General features: G+C 37.6%; 1 protein-coding gene and 1 long non-coding RNA gene across 4 annotated transcripts in view; one reads left to right on the forward strand and one right to left on the reverse strand.

Annotated features, from left to right (window-relative positions):
* LOC124153501 overlaps positions 1–18,471 on the forward strand; it is a 66,815-nt gene that overhangs the window by 36,836 nt on the left and 11,508 nt on the right. Inside the window, exon 2 of the long non-coding RNA XR_006863667.1 lies at positions 2,241–2,421. This is a non-coding gene — a long non-coding RNA (uncharacterized LOC124153501). The remainder of the gene's footprint in view (positions 1–2,240; positions 2,422–18,471) is intronic.
* LOC124153499 overlaps positions 1–18,471 on the reverse strand; it is a 64,398-nt gene that overhangs the window by 29,339 nt on the left and 16,588 nt on the right. The gene's annotated exons all lie outside the window — the stretch shown is intronic.

An 18,471-nucleotide genomic window follows, 5' to 3' on the forward strand; every position in this document is an offset into this window, starting at 1 on the left:
GATTAATCACTATTATTTATCCCAAAATGCGTATTCGTGGCTTACTAATTACACAGGCCAGCAAAAATTTTTTTTGGAAACTTTTTTATTTTAATAGCTGGTATATATAGATTTTTATGTGCCGAATCCAAACCTGGCCTTAGTTTTTTTGTATCAACCATAGTTTCCAAGCAATATGTATTTTAATGTTTAGTCTAATACCCCTGTACGGTACATAGGGAAATCAATGAAATACTGTGTTACATCATAAAATTATTTGTATTTACTGTTCACTACATCGTGATAAAATTGTTTGTATTTACTAGAGCGTGATAATACAGAGTTCACTTGTCAACTGGAATTGGTCTACAATTTCTTTCCCTTTTTTCCTTGAAGCTTCTTGTGTAGCTTTTTCTGTGATGAATCGCTTGCTGAACTTCTCGGTGAAGTACCAACGGTAATCCCTCATTATCTTCGTTCATTAGACCTACTTTTTCAATTTTATTATAACTACAAAAAGCTGTTAAATTCTAAAAGTATAGCTTCATTTCATAAATGTAACTGTAAAATGTGAATAAATGGTGGGTGATACAACTTTAAAACCATCATATTCAGCAACTTAAAAAGCATAAGAATAAGGTATTTTCAGTAAAAACGTTTTTTCATTGTTGGTTAGTGTTATCCATTTAGGGTCCTCTACTGCTTCCTCACGACTAGTTTTACGTTAAATCTTAATATTTCGAGTGGGCGTAACTGCTTTATTTCTAGTTCACTGCGTGTGTACACGCCATGTGCGGCACAAGTTTCAACGGCTACATCTCCGAAGGGAGGATTTAAATATTTCTATCACACGAGGTTTATCAAACGAATAAATTCTCAGGGCCATAGAAAGCTAAGCAGATATGGAGTGTATGTCATTGTACCACTGTGTGTTTAAAATAATTAGAGCTGAAAGCTAAAGTTGCGAAGCTCTATGATTAAGGACAAAAAAGGACATTCCTTCCTTGTAGGGAAAGCCTTCAAATAGGGAAAAATCTTGAATTATTTGGTATGGCTCCGTGCCACATTGAAATTTTTTGATTTACAAAGAGTAGAAATAAAAAAAACGCATTTCTAACAACCAGGCTGCACTGAGGATAGGAGATTCGTGATCATACTACTTCACGAGCTGCACCAATTTGGTTCATGGAAAGCGTTCAAGAACACTTCCTTAAAAATTAAAAAAGACCATATCTGATGAAAGTAAGGCTGAAATCCGCTATAAATTAGGAATTTTAACGAACTGCGGAGGAGTTAATATTATTGGAAGCATTTAGACTTGGCACATTTTCATGTTATACCTACTGCGTTCATTAACATACATATTTTTAAGTATTTCTGAGATTGAAAATTACGAAAATACATACAGTAGAGCTGACAATAAGGCAATTCGTCATTCACACGCACTGCCGATGTGTTACGAATGAGGGAAACTATCAGTTACACTTTTACCATGCATTTCAACTTCGTATTCACCTTTTCAAATAATTTTATCATCCTATCATCCACGTTCACATTTGCTATATAAATTTATCCGCCAGCTGAAAATCATATCATATGCATAATCAAGCAGACTAAATATCGAAGAATGAAAATGATTTCATTGACCTGAGTCTACGCTGGGATGAAATTGGTATCTTTCTACACTAAAATTCTACACTACTCCCTACATCACCACCTCATCTCCAACACCTTCATGCTGGCTACCATACTTCCGTAAGCAGAAATGGTAGAATGTCGCCTTTAGGAATGTGTAGAATTTATGTCCAACATTTTAATGGAAACGGCTCTGTTTTCGCATAAGAGCATAAGCGCCAAACTCTGTTCGTATTTTCTTAAGTCGGAGTGGAGCGCGTGAGGTCTGACGTGGATTTAAGCTTTCGCCGAGTCCTTAAATATTCATCACTCTGGAGGCAAAGCAAGCAAGGGCGTGCTATTCCGAATCTCCGTTCGTAGGTAAACGTCTCCGGCAGAATTTTTGCGGGCCTTCTCAAAAGGAATCTTGCCTTCCGGTAGCAGTAGCTGTAGCAGAGGGCTCATTGTTTACCTATCCCACATTCACGCCCAACCACAGCCAAACGCCATGTCTGTTATATATTTTTTTGATTGCTCTGGTAGCGGAAAAATAAGTTTCGAAACGTTTGAACATGAATGAATGACTCAAGTAGTATTCGGGTACACATGTTTGCTAACGTAACATCTTTCCTCCTTTTCTTCGAAAGGTGCAATCGCTCCCAGTCCTACCGTTTGAGCGCAAGCCGAAAGCTGCCGATAGGAGGGAGAGGAAGTGACGCTATAAAAGTCGCTCGCAGTCTCACCGTTTTAGCGCAAGCTGCCGATTGTTGGAGGAAGTGGAAGCGACGCTAGTTCGACCATTGTTCCTAAAAATGGTCGGCTCCTTCTGTGAGTGTGTCGAATGATTCTCCCTGTAGCAGTAAAATATGGCCTAAAGGCCGTTTTACAAGGTACACGTAATTGCGTAATCTGACGTTCGATAGCGAATTTTCGACAGCGAACGAAGGCGCTATCGAAATTGCGTCGTGTAAAGCGGTGAATTGCTAGAACATATGCGAGAATGAGTGGATACGGGACGGTAAATGCCCCAGCTCTAATTCCAAGCTCGCATTCTCGCAATTTCAACATGATTTCACTGCTAGCCTCCGCAATTACATGCCCCGAGTAAAACGGCCTTAAAGCTATTTCCAGGCACGGTGTCAGAGATTTGTTATGGAGAGAGGGTGTTTATGGCCAAGCATTTTGACGTCCAGAAATTTGACGTTAAAAAGATGCATTACTCCCGCTATATGAGTCGTATTTTGTTCCCATTTCCTGACTTCGATCATGTCACTACAAATTTGCGGGGTCGAAGTTTCCTGACGTATTTCTTCTTTAACCCTCACCATATCATCTGGAAATTATCATATGGTGTAATGGTGGACTGTTGTCAAAATTTGCCGGAATCAGAGGAGATACTTGGGGATAATTTTCATATTTGATATTCAGGTACTTATTGAGTTAGTCAACTGTATGTTCCATAAAAAATGTCGTGATTATAGAGTGAGTTTTAAACAATATGTAAACTAATCTGGGCAGTCGACGGGAATTGATGCGTTCTATTAAGGTTAAGCATTATTATGATGGGGACTTAGTACACCAAGCGTGGTAAAAGATCAGCCTTACCTTTATTACCGAAAGTGGATAACTACTGTTGGCACATGGACAGCTATCGCTAATGAACGTTTGGCTCACTCAGTAAGCTGATGAATCTTACACTCCACTTTTGGGAAGCATGAGGGCAGCTGAAGCCTCTTTGCCGACGTGACCGACCTTTTTTAAACGTATTAACATTGTTCTCCTTGTTCCATGCCGAAAACATGGACTCGCTCCCAGAAAATTTATCATACCCTTATTCGAGCGCTAGCTTTCGAAGCTTTGAGAACTCTTTAGCCCCACACGCGGGTGTTGTTGAATTAGGCTGGCTGCTGTTTACCTTAGATACAACCCCCTTCTTCCATACTTCCTGCCGATTGACGTGGGAGATAACGGAGACGTAGTTATCATCGCGTCGGCTGCATCGATCTACGAAGCATCTTTTCTAAACGTGAAATGTTCTTCTTTGCTTCAGCCTTCTTTGACGGTTAGCAGGGAGAGCGTAGGGACCTTGCATAATATATTTGCTGGGAGAGCGTTAAAATACTGATTTAGGATCGCAGGTTCTATCCCGGATGAAGATCCCAAATAATTATATTCTGAGTTTTCCTTGATATCAGACAATTACTTACACCACTTCTTTTTTATCAGAGCGCGACCCGGGTTTCAATGAATTATCATCATCATCTTTAGGCGCAAATTATGATTTGTAAAATAAAAAATTGTAAATTTGTATTTTTTTTGACAAATCATAATTTACGCCTGAAGATGATGATAATTCATTGAAACCCGGGTTGCGCTCTGATAAAAAATAAGTGGTGTAAGTTATTGTCTGATATCCAGGAAAACTTATAATGGATTATCACAAAGTAAATCAATAATTAGTGAATTTTAATTATATTCTGCTCCGCTAAAGTGAAAGAAGCGTCTTCTTTGACGCTTGGAAGGGAAAGTGTGGTGGATATCTTGGCTACCAGAGGAAGGATCCTAAATTTAATCAGGGTGAAGCGCTTTGACTATACAAAAATCCTCGCTGTATCCACAATAGCCCAGAGAAGGGATCTACCGAGAAGGTATGGCATTCAGACACCTGTGGCCAAGCTGTCGAATACATAGTTGGTAATGTAACACCTGAATTAATTCATGATTTGGGGATAAATTACAGGAAATAAATTTATTTAATACACACGAAAATTTTTTCCAATATTGAGGAGGAAATGCTACTCAAATAACAAGATATATGCCTGCAAGATGACTAAACAAGAGTTACAATGAGTTCGCGATGGGGGAATCCCGTTTGGCGCATTTAATATGGTCAAACTCTGAAGAAAATAATATCGGAAATAACTTGCTAAGGGCCTTGCTCAACGGATCTGAAGAGACTGGGATGGAGAGGCCAAAAAAACCGGAATGGAAGCCATTGAAACTTGGCGATAGTGACCGATAACAGAGATCGGGTGGGTGGAACAAATAAAAATCGGGAAGTAAATAAGAGGATTTGAAGAGGACCATTCGGGACTGCGAAATGAAAAGAGCCAGATGGATCATATATAAAAAAACTGGGATATATGTACATAAAATGCCTAACATATGTGCTGCTGGTTTAAGCAGTCCGATAAGAGTTCCTGAAGTGCCTTTTTCCGGATTACGATGAACGCTGAGAAGTATAAATGATAAAAATTGATGGATGAAGCTAGGGTAATTGATTTAAAAAAACTTCCATTTAGTTTTCCTTACTCCCTCTTCATGAAGGACGATTGTAGTTAAATAGCGATGTTGGAGTTAGAAATTATTTGACGACACCTACTATTATCTGAGTTTAAAGATAGTGCGGATACTTGAAGCAATCTGTGTGATTTTAGCTTAATTCAGTCCTACAGGTGTAGATGACGTCAGATCAAATTCTGGATTCTGCTAGGTTGGGTCATGCAATGAGGCCACATGTAATGATTTGAAGGGTGTAAAAGAACCCTGCATATGAATCTTTTGGTAGCTGCTGCTTTTATGTCAAGGGACGTTTCATTTTCCCTCTATAGACTGGTACTCTATACCGCACTTCGTCTGTAACGGAGGAGTTACAACTCACTTTTTGCGGCTGATTTGTACGGTAACGGATATAATCTATTTTTAATTGTTTGATTTAAGGAATCGAGCGAAAATTAACACCAGTAGTTTAGTACCATCTTTCGTGCTGACACTCTTGTATCACGAAGAGTTGTATTTTAAATTTTGATTTTGGACGCGTCAAAGAGTGAAGTGTTGGATATGGAAGAGCAAAATTCTTTGGAAATTATTACTTTTTTCTGAACAAAGTAGTGCAGCTGGATTCCTCGAATGGCAATGCTTATTGGAGAGCCTATAACTCACCCCAAACTAACAATAAGCCGCAAGCATGCTCACCAAGTTTCAACTTTCTGGAATGGTGATTCGCGTTTTACCTCTCCGATATTCGCTGCGTTTTTCGTGAACGTATTCTGATGAAATAATGGAGTGCTCCTTTACTAATGCTACGGTTAGTGGGCACAAGAAAATGATCTTGAATTAGCCTCTTTTTACAAGTGAATATTTTGATGTATCAGTGAAACTTCGGTTTAAAAAAAGAAAGGAGATCATTAAACGGTCTCCTGGGAGGAATATTTTTTGTATCCTGTGATGAATAAGCGGCCCTCACACGTTCTACTCATGCAGTTGCGTAATTGATATAAATATTTACGCCACATCCTGTTTTCCTCGAATTTCCTGGGTGATCTCTCATATTCATTTTTTTTGCTTTACTTTACCAGTATTTTCCTTTAGAGAGTGAGTCCATTTTTTGGACATTATAAGGATCGCTTTCGTCTAAATTCACAACGAACTCTTAACGAACGCTATTCTACACATTGTGTTTCAAAAAAGGCATGAAGTTTTCTTTTAGTTGAGTCCAGCCAAAAACGTTTTTAATCGTAAGTCAGTAAAAATTTCACTTAACGAGTTTCCGTGGATGTCAGAGCAGTTGTACGTATCTGTGACGGATGGCTTTGTCGTTAATTCAAGCCTATGGCGTGAACGTTGTTGACAGGAGCGGTCTGGGGTGATTGGGGGTTCTCCCTCGGAAAATTTTAGGGAATTTCATGTCCGGAAATGGATTTTTACTCTATTCAGACTATTAAAAACTAGATACTAGTTTATACAAAGGAACAATTTCGTAAGAAAAAAATACTACGAGAAGTGAGAATTTCACAGCTAATGAAATTTGAAAATTTATTATGGTTCTATTATCCATTAACAGAATGTGTTCCTTGAAACTACACTGAAATTAAAAAAAACCTCTTAATCAACCTTTTCGAATAACCCTTACAAAAAGGCATGAGATTCTGTTTCATCTTCTGACGCTTGTATTTTATTTATTTTTTACATAATCTTACTACTCTGAGTGTGTTGTAAATGCAGCAACTAATGAAAACGTAGAATTTTATAATAGAAAAAAAACTTGGGTTCAAGTAATCCGAGTCTTTTTTTATTACACCTTTCAAATACGCTTCACCATAGACATGAGCGTTGTGGGAGGCCCCGTAAGCATCGGGGCCTTCGGCGATCACCGACCAACCGACCAGGCCAGACTGCCCCTGGGGGTCGATATCAATTTTTATTACCGCGTCGAAATTCGCCTTCACCGGGAATCGACCTCCGAGATCCTTCTCTCTGACTCCAAGGTCACATCACGACTGATTCAATATCCTTCAGTTAGTTGGATTTTCTTTGTATTAGAGAATTAATGTGAAAATTCGTAAATTTTATGGCATGATATACATTACGATGAAAGATTTAACGAAGTCTCTGCCTGGTTTTGTAGATGTTCGATGCAACTTTAACGCGCTATATGTCTATGATGTTAATTTTTGCTCAAATCCGTTATAACGTAGAAATTTTCCTCACCCGGAAGACATAGTGATTGAAATACGAATGCACATGGTCCCAAAAATAGTAAACTAAAATGCCACATAATGCATCGAGTAAACATATTTAAGGAGAAGAAGCCGCAACCGAAATATTTCACACCACCGATAAGCTTGGCTAGCATAGTCACAAAACCAAGATCAAAGTACTTTCGTAAAATTGCCAAATGGATAGCGTAGTGGTCTACTCAGTGCCTCGAAAACCAAAGTTTCAGGGTTGACTCCCGTTCATGATGATTTTTTTCGTGCTAATGAATGTTAATTTCACCGCCGTTCACACCTTAGGTTTGAAATGAGCATATCTAAAACCACGCGCAATTTGTAAATATTTTGTTTAGCTGGCTCGAGTTTCAGTCGCCCACGCTCAGTTTTTGAGCTTATATCCCTGTATAAATTTATTATTATTATTTATGAGTCTATGTTCCCAGGCTATTAAAATAAAGAATATTATTAAAATATCAGGGAAGGTTGCCTAAATCGCACCAATTTAGGGGAAAAAACGAATTAACTCAAAAATAAGTGACGCAATACAAGTTTTTGATGCTGCGTAATATGAGGAGGAATGTCTACTTCTCTCACAGTTTTTGGGGTCAATCAATTCCAAGTTTAACACATGTATAAAAATTCATTTTCAAACCTCTGCGTTTTAGGCAACCGGTCTCCCAAATCGCACCACTTAAGGACAAAATTAGAAAATGATGTTTCAAAGACAGTGAGAGGCAGAGAGGCAAGTTATTGAAGATTATTTTTTAGATCCCTTAACAGAGTAAACATGTGCATTAAAATACACGTAACATAAGGAACGAAAAGAAGATAAATAAGTCGTTTCTTCGACATTAATGAAAGACATAGTTTTTTTTTTTGCTTGATAAAAAATCTGCAATAGTTGAAACTAAAATTTTGAAGCCTTTTTTAGAATTGTTCATGCTTTGGAATGGTATCTTCACGGCAGCTTTTTTTAAGACTTCCTACATCGCTCAGGTATAGAGAGACGAGATGCGATTTGGGAGCGACCGCCATTTTATATGAAATCATTTCCTTTGCCTAAACACGTGATCATACCACGCTGTGAATAGCACTAAACGAAACACAATAAACTTCAAAAATATGATATAAATCTAAAACTATGTAAATACATATAGGTGATTGAACGATCTTCAGCCGTTGAACAGTTTCCACAACGCCGTACTCTTTGCCAGATCGAATATTGGTTTTGGAGGCGGTAAGGGTGCTTACGTTTTACTTGATAGCGCTTGAGCGGAGGGCATTGCTCCAACATTGTTAAAATGACGGTGGAATGAAAATGAGCCAAAGAGGCGAGTAGAATCCGAACAACTACGCGTTATGAGTGTGATTGAAAGGTTACAATCCGAACAAATAGTAACGTCAACGATAGCAGACGTTCCCTGATAAGGCCTATTGTTAAAATTTGAAGATAAATATCATCAGAGAGTTATCATCGTCATTTGCATCGGTGTATGTTTGTTATTACGCTGCTCAGCCTTGGAAAAACCTTTGAATAAAGCCGCTGTGATTAAATTATCGTTGATTTTGCGGTAGCAATTTCATCAGCTTTGGAATCCAAAATTATCTCAGGCGCCACATTTCCTAGAAACGATGGTGTTCAGGGAAGGCTCCAGTCTCCCTTCTCCCGAGAATTAGTTCCCATGATAATAGTTCATTGACGAGACATTGCCGACCGTGAATTGGCATAATATTGGTGAGATAACCGATTCAGTACCAAAAACGAACTCTACTCTGAATATCCTTGAATCAACATGGAATTGAAGTGACGACCCGATTATTAAACGCATAACGCAGAAAAATCAGCACATAGGGGAAAAAACGAATTAACTCAAAAATAAGTGACGCAATACAAGTTTTTGATGCTGCGTAATATGAGGAGGGCCGTAATGTGTTTTCGATCGAAGTATTTTTAGATTGAGGTTGGATCGAGGGAATTAAATCATCGTGAAAGTTCATTTAATGACCATGTCCTTTTTTTACTATAAAATAATCCCTCTCCGGTTAAAAATTATCAAATGACGTCTGCTGAACTTTTATATGCTCCGTTTTCATTCCATTCCCTTTTTTTAGGAGTTTTTCATGTCTCGTTGATGAAGTACGGGGGTTAGGGTAAACTGTCGTCGTTTAATGTTTTTTGTGGGAACAAGAAGCTTAAAACTAATCGTTTGACATTTTAGCGAGAACAATTGGGAATATAAGAATGTAAATGCAAAGATAATTATTTTTTTATCGTATATTTTTTCTTTTCAATCATACTAGTAATTTTGTTTGATTATCTTTTCATTTTTTTAAATAATAAATTTGCTGTTGCGAATCATTTTATTTGCTAATTGTTTTACCGTTTTTCATTATTATTTTCTCATTTGTTTAGCATTTTTTCCGTTTTATTATTTTGATATTAGAAAAAAAAATGTTTATGAATGAGAAAAGAAATTGGTGAACGAACCCATTGCGCGTAAGCTCTACAGTCGGAGCATCAAAGTGCAGGGAAGTCACAACCTCTCGCCTAAGAAGTGGTGTTTATTCGCTGCCAATTATGGTGTTTAAATTATCATTGCGCTACCTGACTTTTTTTTACCCCTCTCTCTCTCTCTGTTGCTCGCTCGATATGATTAGCACTCGATACTAGAATTATAAAAAGGAAAGCCAAAAGGCGCTCCCGATATCCCGCGGACAGATCAAAAGGCCTTTGATCCGCGTTGATGCCCGACTGCGAACAGTTGACGGCTCACGGGTGAAGTGCGGGTGCTAAACGGAGAATCAAAAACGGCGCCGCTGAGCTTTGATAATGTGCCGTGCCGCTCTCCGCGCCAATCCGCCCAATATCACACGCGCGACGCTCCAAAACCCTCAGCTCACACTCTTTATTTCCGGTGTGATGCCGTTGGCATTCGCGAAATCCAAATAACGCTCGTGAAACTTTTATTTTGAGTCCAAAATGTTCTTCACAAAGCGACCTCTCTAAATTCCAGGATACGTTGTGAGTACATTGTAGCCCTGCCAGGTGGGATTTGCGTGTTGACCCCTACCATAATGGGCCGTAATGTGTTTTCGATCGAAGTATTTTTAGATTGAGGTTGGATCGAGGGAATTAAATCATCGTGAAAGTTCATTTAATGACCATGTCCTTTTTTTACTATAAAATAATCCCTCTCCGGTTAAAAATTATCAAATGACGTCTGTTGAACTTTTATATGTTCCGTTTTCATTCCATTCCCTTTTTTTAGGAGTCTTTCATGTTTCGTTAAATGTTATTCGGACACACTTATTGCCTTCTTACTGTGGCTAATATAGAAGCCTAATGATAGAACTCATTGAAATGCCTATGCCTCACGTTCATCCTTGATTTACCCCATTGTTTTGGTCAAGGATCCTCAAGTCGACCTCTAAATATATTCTCACCCACAGCGCATATAAATGGGTATAAGTCACCACTCGCGTGGCTGACGGACGAAATGATCCGAGTTTCGCGGGGATCAAAGGTATAATTAGGGGCGTTAGCCGAAATTTATAAACATGATGATGTAATCTATCAAATTTATTACTTTTCAATGCCATTCCTCGCAATTACAAACTATATCCTGAAAAATATTGGATAACGTGGATCACTCATCACCGCGCCGAGGACAGTTTTGAAAATCGATTAAAATGCGACCGAAGTGGCAACAGAAATCAGCCTTCTACGGAATGGAATTGGGCCTCCTCGTGGCTTTCGTACAGATGCCATTTTATTCACGCAATAATATTTGAGATATCCTCTTTTTTCTCTTGTCGGTAGTTAAGTTGCTGTGAAAAATGGGAGAAACAATTGTTCACTTGTGGAGTGAGATGACTTTTGGGACGATCTCAATCACGCTTGAATGCACCCGAATAATTTTTGTTATTAGTTGAAAATTGAATATGAATTTTATATAAACAGATATGAGAAGCCAACAGTAAAAATGAATAACATGAGATGTATTTCAACTGCTATTTTTAAGTTTCTTCTCAAAGAGCGTTTGTCCTGAGCCTGTTATTCGATCGATTCGCGGCTGTGGAAAAAAATAGCAACCACGGAATAAAATTTAAATCAGTGAACGAGTATTAAGTCCTTTTTTGTATAAAATATTAGCTGCGGATAAAAGCTTTCGGAATTGTTATGAGAGGCTGGCACCTCAACTGTGGAAAATAGGAAGCATGGCGTTGTTTGTTCACTAGCAGAGAAGAGCTCCTGAGTTTCGATCGAAAGAATGTTCCGGGATGTCTTTGAATTGCACTCATTTGAGCATCAATTCTGTATGAACGACTGTTTTTATTTGGTTCATTTCGAAATTTCATGCGTATTAATTTCTTTTAGATGGATTATCGGAGACTATATTTTGGGTTGTATAAGTAAGCTTAAGAGTTCAAGTTAGGAATTTATTCAACCATGGTGTAAGACTACTTCTAATATCGCTTTGTCAAGTTACTCTTTTAACTCTCTTTCATTTTCCTCGATGATGTATTATTTTACCGACTGAAAACGCGTGAGAAGTTATTTTGAGCCATTTTTTCTCTGCAATTACGCAATTCTTTCAAGGCCTTCTTAGTGCTTAAAATCCTGATGAGTAATTCATATTTATTTTTAAAACCCTTCGTAATATTTTTCTTATTTTGAAATTTAGTAGAATATGTTGCCGTTATTAAGCTTTAGAAACTAAGTGCTTAAATCTCTCAACACTGCGTGTAAACCGCGAGGTATTCTGTTCCGTTTCGCTAAGTTTCTTATTATCTAAGCTATTTTGAGTCAGCCAAAATAGCATTAGTTTATCATACGTAGGGAGTACTCATATTTTTCAATAAATGGGCGTTTTTTCACGAAAGGCATCGATCTTAAAAAAAGAGGTGTTGTAGTCTGATCATTGAATGTGAAAGTAAGATACTGTCTTCGTCGCGTTGTAAGTATTCATTACAGTGTCTTAAGCGAATATTGGTGTGATTTCTATATACAAAATATGAACTGAAAATGAAATCTTAGTGTCAACTCATGTTGTTTTATTTGTAGCCCTCACGAAATGATCTAATCGACCGGAAGATGGTGAAGTTGAGAAGTAAACAAGGCATGTGTGAAATTCACTGATTAAAGGATGAATCATGTGTAAGTGGTAAGTGATTAGTCGTCTCAACTCCTTCGTCACTTCCTGCACTGCCGCTTGGAAAGCGAAAGACAGGTCTGGGGTCGTATTCTGTATTTCGTCGGTAGGTACCGCACCGATCGATTTCCCTTTCAAGCCCACCGACAGGACATCATTCCTTACCGACGACGGTTTCCGTACCGACGACGGATTCCGTACCGACGACGGCACTTCCAGCGATTCTGTACGGTCGTCTGTTTCAAACTAGTCGGTATGGTTCCCCCTCCTTCCCAAACAGGGAAAAACCGAATATATCCGGAAGATATAAGTCATGCCACGTGTCACCACCAATGAAAGAAGAGTAGAAACAAGTGAAGACTCATTGGTACGCAGTTTGTTGTTGTTGTTTTAAATCTTTTTACTTGTGGAAATTACGACTCATTGTTAGCTTAAGATAATCGATATTGGGCAACTTGTTAACAATGCTTATATAATGTGTGGTAGTAGTGCTCTGTCTGCAGTAGCGAAGAAAAAAATATTAAAACATCGAAATACCGTTTTCATGTGATGGAGACTGTTGTTGCTGGAATGAATTTCTGAAATTATCCTTGAGATCGTGTTTTCTTTTTTTAAATATTGGTACCGGATATTGCTATTTATTCATGATTTGGTAATATAGTTGTCATTAAGTAAGTTCGGTCTAAATGTTATCAACGGAAGGTTTTAAGAAACAATCCGGATGCTCCGTGCTTTCCTCAGCTTAAATCAAGACCTAAATTATTATCGATAGTCTATTTTTATGGTTCGATTTTCAAAGTAGAAAAGAAAAAATATGAAAAGTCTTCTGTAATTCGCAGCAGCAAATTTATACGAAAAAATGAAAAAATACCAGATTGATAAAAAAAATCCTAAGTAAATTTTAAAAAATCACAGCAGCAATCCGCAGTCTTTATTTGTAATGATTTGTGTATTTTCTATGTCAGTCTGTTAGTTTGAAGTTTCCTCTTCAGTCAAGATACAGTATCCACCGACTACGCAAACACGTGCACCAATTAAATTTCAATGATTTTGTAAACTGGCTGGTTAATGCGAGTCAAGGACTCACCGGAATGGCTCAATTGATCGCGCCTACGGTCACTGAATGTGAAGGACATTATTAGTTGTGGCGAATAGTTTCTCGTGACTTATTTTTCGGGCAGTAATAGAATGTAAAGTAAACGAAGTATCAGTGCAGGATTTACGTGCTAGACACGCAAGCTTTAGTGAAGGGCTCCCTCTTTCTTGGGGGCCGCAAAAAATTGCCCTAATGAGCAATAGTCATGTGTATGGATACGTGAAAATCGCACTTTCATTTTTATTTTATCGCACTTTCAATAACAAATAATCGTATTTTGTAGCGTCTTTTTTTTATTTTCATAATGAGTTAGATGACGATAAAATGTAGTGAAACACGGTTATACGACAAAATACAGAATATTTTAAATAGTTATGTTGTAGAACAATAATAAATTGAGGAATAAGACATATAGTGGAGGAGGTGTAACTTTCCCGCGCCCACTTGTAGTTCGCGGCCACGTAGAGTCCCAGCCAACTAGCAGTTGGCTAGTCGCTCACATGCGGTGAGTGTCGTCGGAGCATTTTAACTGCGCTCGGCACAAAATGTACGAATTTTGCCATCGAAAAGGCAAATTTGCCTAAAGTACCATAAAAGTCGAATCATTGCATCTATATCCAGAGATGGGCAAAATACATGTCAAATGTATTTCAGATACAAAATACAAATTACTTTTAAAATCTGTATTTCAAATACAAAATACAAATTACTTCTAAAAATTGTATTTTCGATACTAAATACAAATGTAATTTCAAAATACTCTATTAAAATACGAAATACATGCCTTCACCGAAGTTCTTACCTAATAAAAAATTAAAATAAATTCAAATATGAACTATTTTTAGAATGAGAGGCTCAAACATTCTTGCAACGTATCTATAGGAAACTAGCAATTTGACCATTATCCATGGCGAAATGTCTTAAATAAAATGGAGAAAAATGTCTCCTGCACCTTTGGTAACAGCGTCAGATTCTACAAGTCCCCTCCACAAATTACTCAATGCAAACTGGAATGCAGACTCCTGATCTGCTAAAGTGAGATAGGTAATCATAACTTATTTAAAGTGTTTAGGGTGATTAGAGGGAATATTTTTTTCCAAGTCTATATTTCCAAGAATAGCAAGATCCCGTACGTTTCATATAAGCCGAAACATGCGGTAGGTCTTATCGCGGCTTTTCAATCAAGTTGCCATCTCAAAATCCCACATCCCACCATCGGAAAATATAGTTTTCAGACGAAGCGCAAAAATCAAGTAAATCCCCCGTTTCGTTGTCCAAGGTCTCGGGATAAGATCTCAAACAAATGATGGAAATGATTGCTAACTTCTAATGAGGCGCGCGGGACTTCGCAATGGAATGGCTTTAACATTTATTGATTTTTCGATAACAACGCCTACTCAAGTGTGTGTTCAAACGGTGGAGGCGAGGGAGCTGTCATCGATTTATCTTTTGCTACCGAAAGGATGTTCTTCTGGACAGTTGGCGATTCATTGACAGCCGTTGATAGTGATCCTTTCGCCATTGCTACGCCCACTGCGAGGCAGAGAACGAGATTTTCCTCCGCCCGAGAAAAGGAGTATCGACACAAACGAAGTCTATTTTTCATTTGTGAATATCAACTTCCACATAATTGAGCCTGATACCATTGAACGTAGGGAGTATCAACTAAAATCATCGATCATGTAAACTATAGATATGCTGCTGCGGAAAAAATCGGCCCTAGCATCAAATATTTTTCATGAGAAGTCATGAGGAGCTTGCTTTGAACCACTTGTATTCCCACGTATCGCAGCGGCTCTGACATGTGTCACATGGGTGGGCCAAGCCTTGAGTTAACGTGGATGAATACGAATAACAAAATATAGTTTAAAACCTTTACTTATTGAACTCACACCCCTTCCCTGACATGCCACGTAACAAAATCAAATAATGTCTCAGGCCTTAACGCGCTTTCGAGAGTACACTCATTTTATATTCACGCGAAAAACAGTAAAATTGATTCCACTGCGAAGAAAGCGAAAATATGTGAAATAAATATTACCTCATATGGGAAATACAAAATTGTTTTGCAAATTAACAGAGTGGTTTTCCACGTGCCAACAAATATGTACAATTCATTTTAATTGTATCAGATAAAGTTTAACTTTGGACTTCGAATCTGAAATTTGTCCGTCTTATTTGTCGGGCCGAAAAAAATTTGGGTGGGCCTGGACCAACCCCTGGCGCCGCCACTGCTCACGTATCTTGCAGAGCCAGCGCGACCTGAAGCGACCAAATGACAATGCTATGAATGGGTTACGCAGGTGAAAACATAGTGTGACGTCAGTAGTCCAGGTTGACGTGGGGACCAATTGTCTTAATGCTTAAGGATATAAAGGTGCGCATCTGTTCACGAATATGATCGAAGATTCATACGACATCGATTGTTCGTATTTTCTATTACATTTATGAACGAAATCTCAACTCTCGTGGTAATTTGAAATAAGCCAAATACATTTTCATTAATTTATTTTTAAAAATCGTCTTCCAACATGGAGTTACAAATTATACCCTAATCGTTAATTTTGTGATGGGAAGAGTAAAAGATTTCATATAAACCCGACATTTTTTCACAGGAATCGAAATTCTCCTGTTAACCCTCGAAGCTGAACACTAAAATTTATCCTTTTTATCCTCATTAAATGCTTACTCACATTTCTTCGTAGAATTTAAAGTAATGCTCACTTATTCGTGAGTGCTGCACTCAATCCTGTCAATGCTGGTTCAAATTTTTTTTAGATTTCATATTCTCCGTCATCAGGCACTATCGTTGCGAGTGACATTTGTATCTCCAATGTATGAAATTGTTTGGATATGGCCGTATCTTGGAGAAAGTGGAAGCAGTGTAAATCATTGATCCGAAATACAAACTTCTTTTCATTGGCAATATTATAAATAAAATATGTACAACTATTTAAAAAAAAGTCCTGTGCAGATCATAGATTTCATATATGATGTAGATCTAAACCTGTGGGACCATACCAACTTCTAATAATGTTTTGTAAAATACATTTATAATTTTAAGATTTTATTTCCATCAAGCTCTTTAATATCATAACTTAAAAGTTTACCTACCCATGCCCTACGCCAATGAAATTAACATCTGTTACCTCGAAATTTATTAAATTCTTAGTTGCTGTAGTAGGTACCAGATTCTCCGAAACCAACCTTTAACTGTTGGAATCCATATGTGCTACATTCCCATCCCACCATCAGCTATGGTCCCATCGCTTTACATTCTGGGTTATTTCCGCAAAAAAAAGAATATCGGAAAAATTTAGCTGAAATAACACGGAATGAGGAAATTTCATCTGCGTCCTTTAATCTCTACAGCATTGAAATCTATTCGCCCGAAGTGAATCGAGGAAATAGAATTTTCGCTGGATAGATTTCCAGGATAATAATAAACTGGCTCGTGTGGACGTGTGTTGAAGTTTCCCGGTACTCATCTGATACAATTTTATTCCCCGAATTATTTTGAATTTGGAGGAAGAGATGGAGAATATACCACCTCACGCGAATGGGCATAGGCCATCATTCGACCTCGATGACAGTTATCCATTGTTAAAAAATTAGCTGCACGGATAGTTCATAAAAAAGTTTGGTCAGAGGAAAAATAATATGGTTGAATTATTGTATCGGAGCACTCGTGGCGCAAAATTCAGTTATCGAAATCCAAGACGTGAGGTAGGGGAGTGAATTGAAAATGGATTTTAATTTGATGGTGTCAGCCCGATTTTATACATCTCCGTTTCGGATATTCCAATAAAACCTCTCTAATATCGTGAATATGGAACGAAGTTATTTCATTGAAGCTGCTAATGGAAGCGATGGGAATTTAGGTCACGAGGTGTCACCCGCAAACACAGTATGTTACATTTCCATTGCTGTATTTAAATATTTGCAGGAGATAAATTGGGTTCAAGAGATTAATTTCTCTACATAACAGAAATGTTAGGTAACTCTTCCTATCCACAACTAATAAAGGTTTACCACAAGCTCCAGAAAACTGTGTGACTCCCTAAGAGCTCATGTCTCCACTCATGTTTTACCTTTGCCTTTAATTAAATATTTTACCATCGCGTTTATACCGTACCTGAATTTCGACGGTATGTCCCATATATATGCAATAATAGATACTTTAAAATAGGGCGCTAGTCTTGCCTGAAAAGCGTCCAATCACCAGCTCGTGATGGCATACAAAACACAGAATTATTTTATCACACAATTACTTATGTCATTTATTAATTTTGTTTGAATGTCACGTTGTAGCACTGATGATGCCTGAATACAAGAGCGAATCGTAGGTGAAAAATTGACATACTATTATAATCTAATGATGGAAACTCAATAGCTCAACCCCATCAATTATTAAATATATTAGGCATACTTTTGTTTTGGAAAAGATCGGCTCGTAATCTTTGCGTCAAATAAGTGAATTTTATACGCTACTCGTGGGATCAAGTTCAAATTGCAATCGAAGCATTGGGTGAGGCTAAATGGTTCTTGAAAGGCACTTGAGCCACACTTTTTCCACTTAAAAACACTTCTATACTTTCTACTATTAGCATCGTAATTGTTAAAAAAGTATTTTCTTCAATTGACGCTCGGCATTTAATGATTCGAATACGATAATAGTGAAACTAATGTGGTATCGGATGGAAGACGACTGTGGGTGACTCAATCCTTCCCTCTCATCTATTTCGTCAGAAATTTCTTTCAAAAGTTTCACGACACCTGTACTGAATATTGGTTGTCATTTGCATTAAATATCTTCTATATTATTTCTATTGTATAGATACCTTTTTCACAACTTACACAGAACCAAACTCCACAAATGAGGCACCAAAATGCACAGAATTTAACAGAAAACATGTGACGGCATATCTTACTTCCTAAATATTGCTATTGTTAGCTAAAATTGGTTTTTAAATAAATAAAAAAAAATTTAAAATAAAAAACAAAAAAAAATAAAAAACCAAAAACCGGTAAATATGCCTGACGTTAACGGCGCACAAACTGATACATTTGTTCATTTGCAACAATATCTCGGATTCTTTAAATAACTTTTATCAAAATGCGGCTGATTCCACAT

Source organism: Ischnura elegans, chromosome 2 (genome assembly GCF_921293095.1).
Source record: "Ischnura elegans chromosome 2, ioIscEleg1.1, whole genome shotgun sequence".
Lineage (NCBI taxonomy): Eukaryota > Metazoa > Arthropoda > Insecta > Odonata > Coenagrionidae > Ischnura > Ischnura elegans.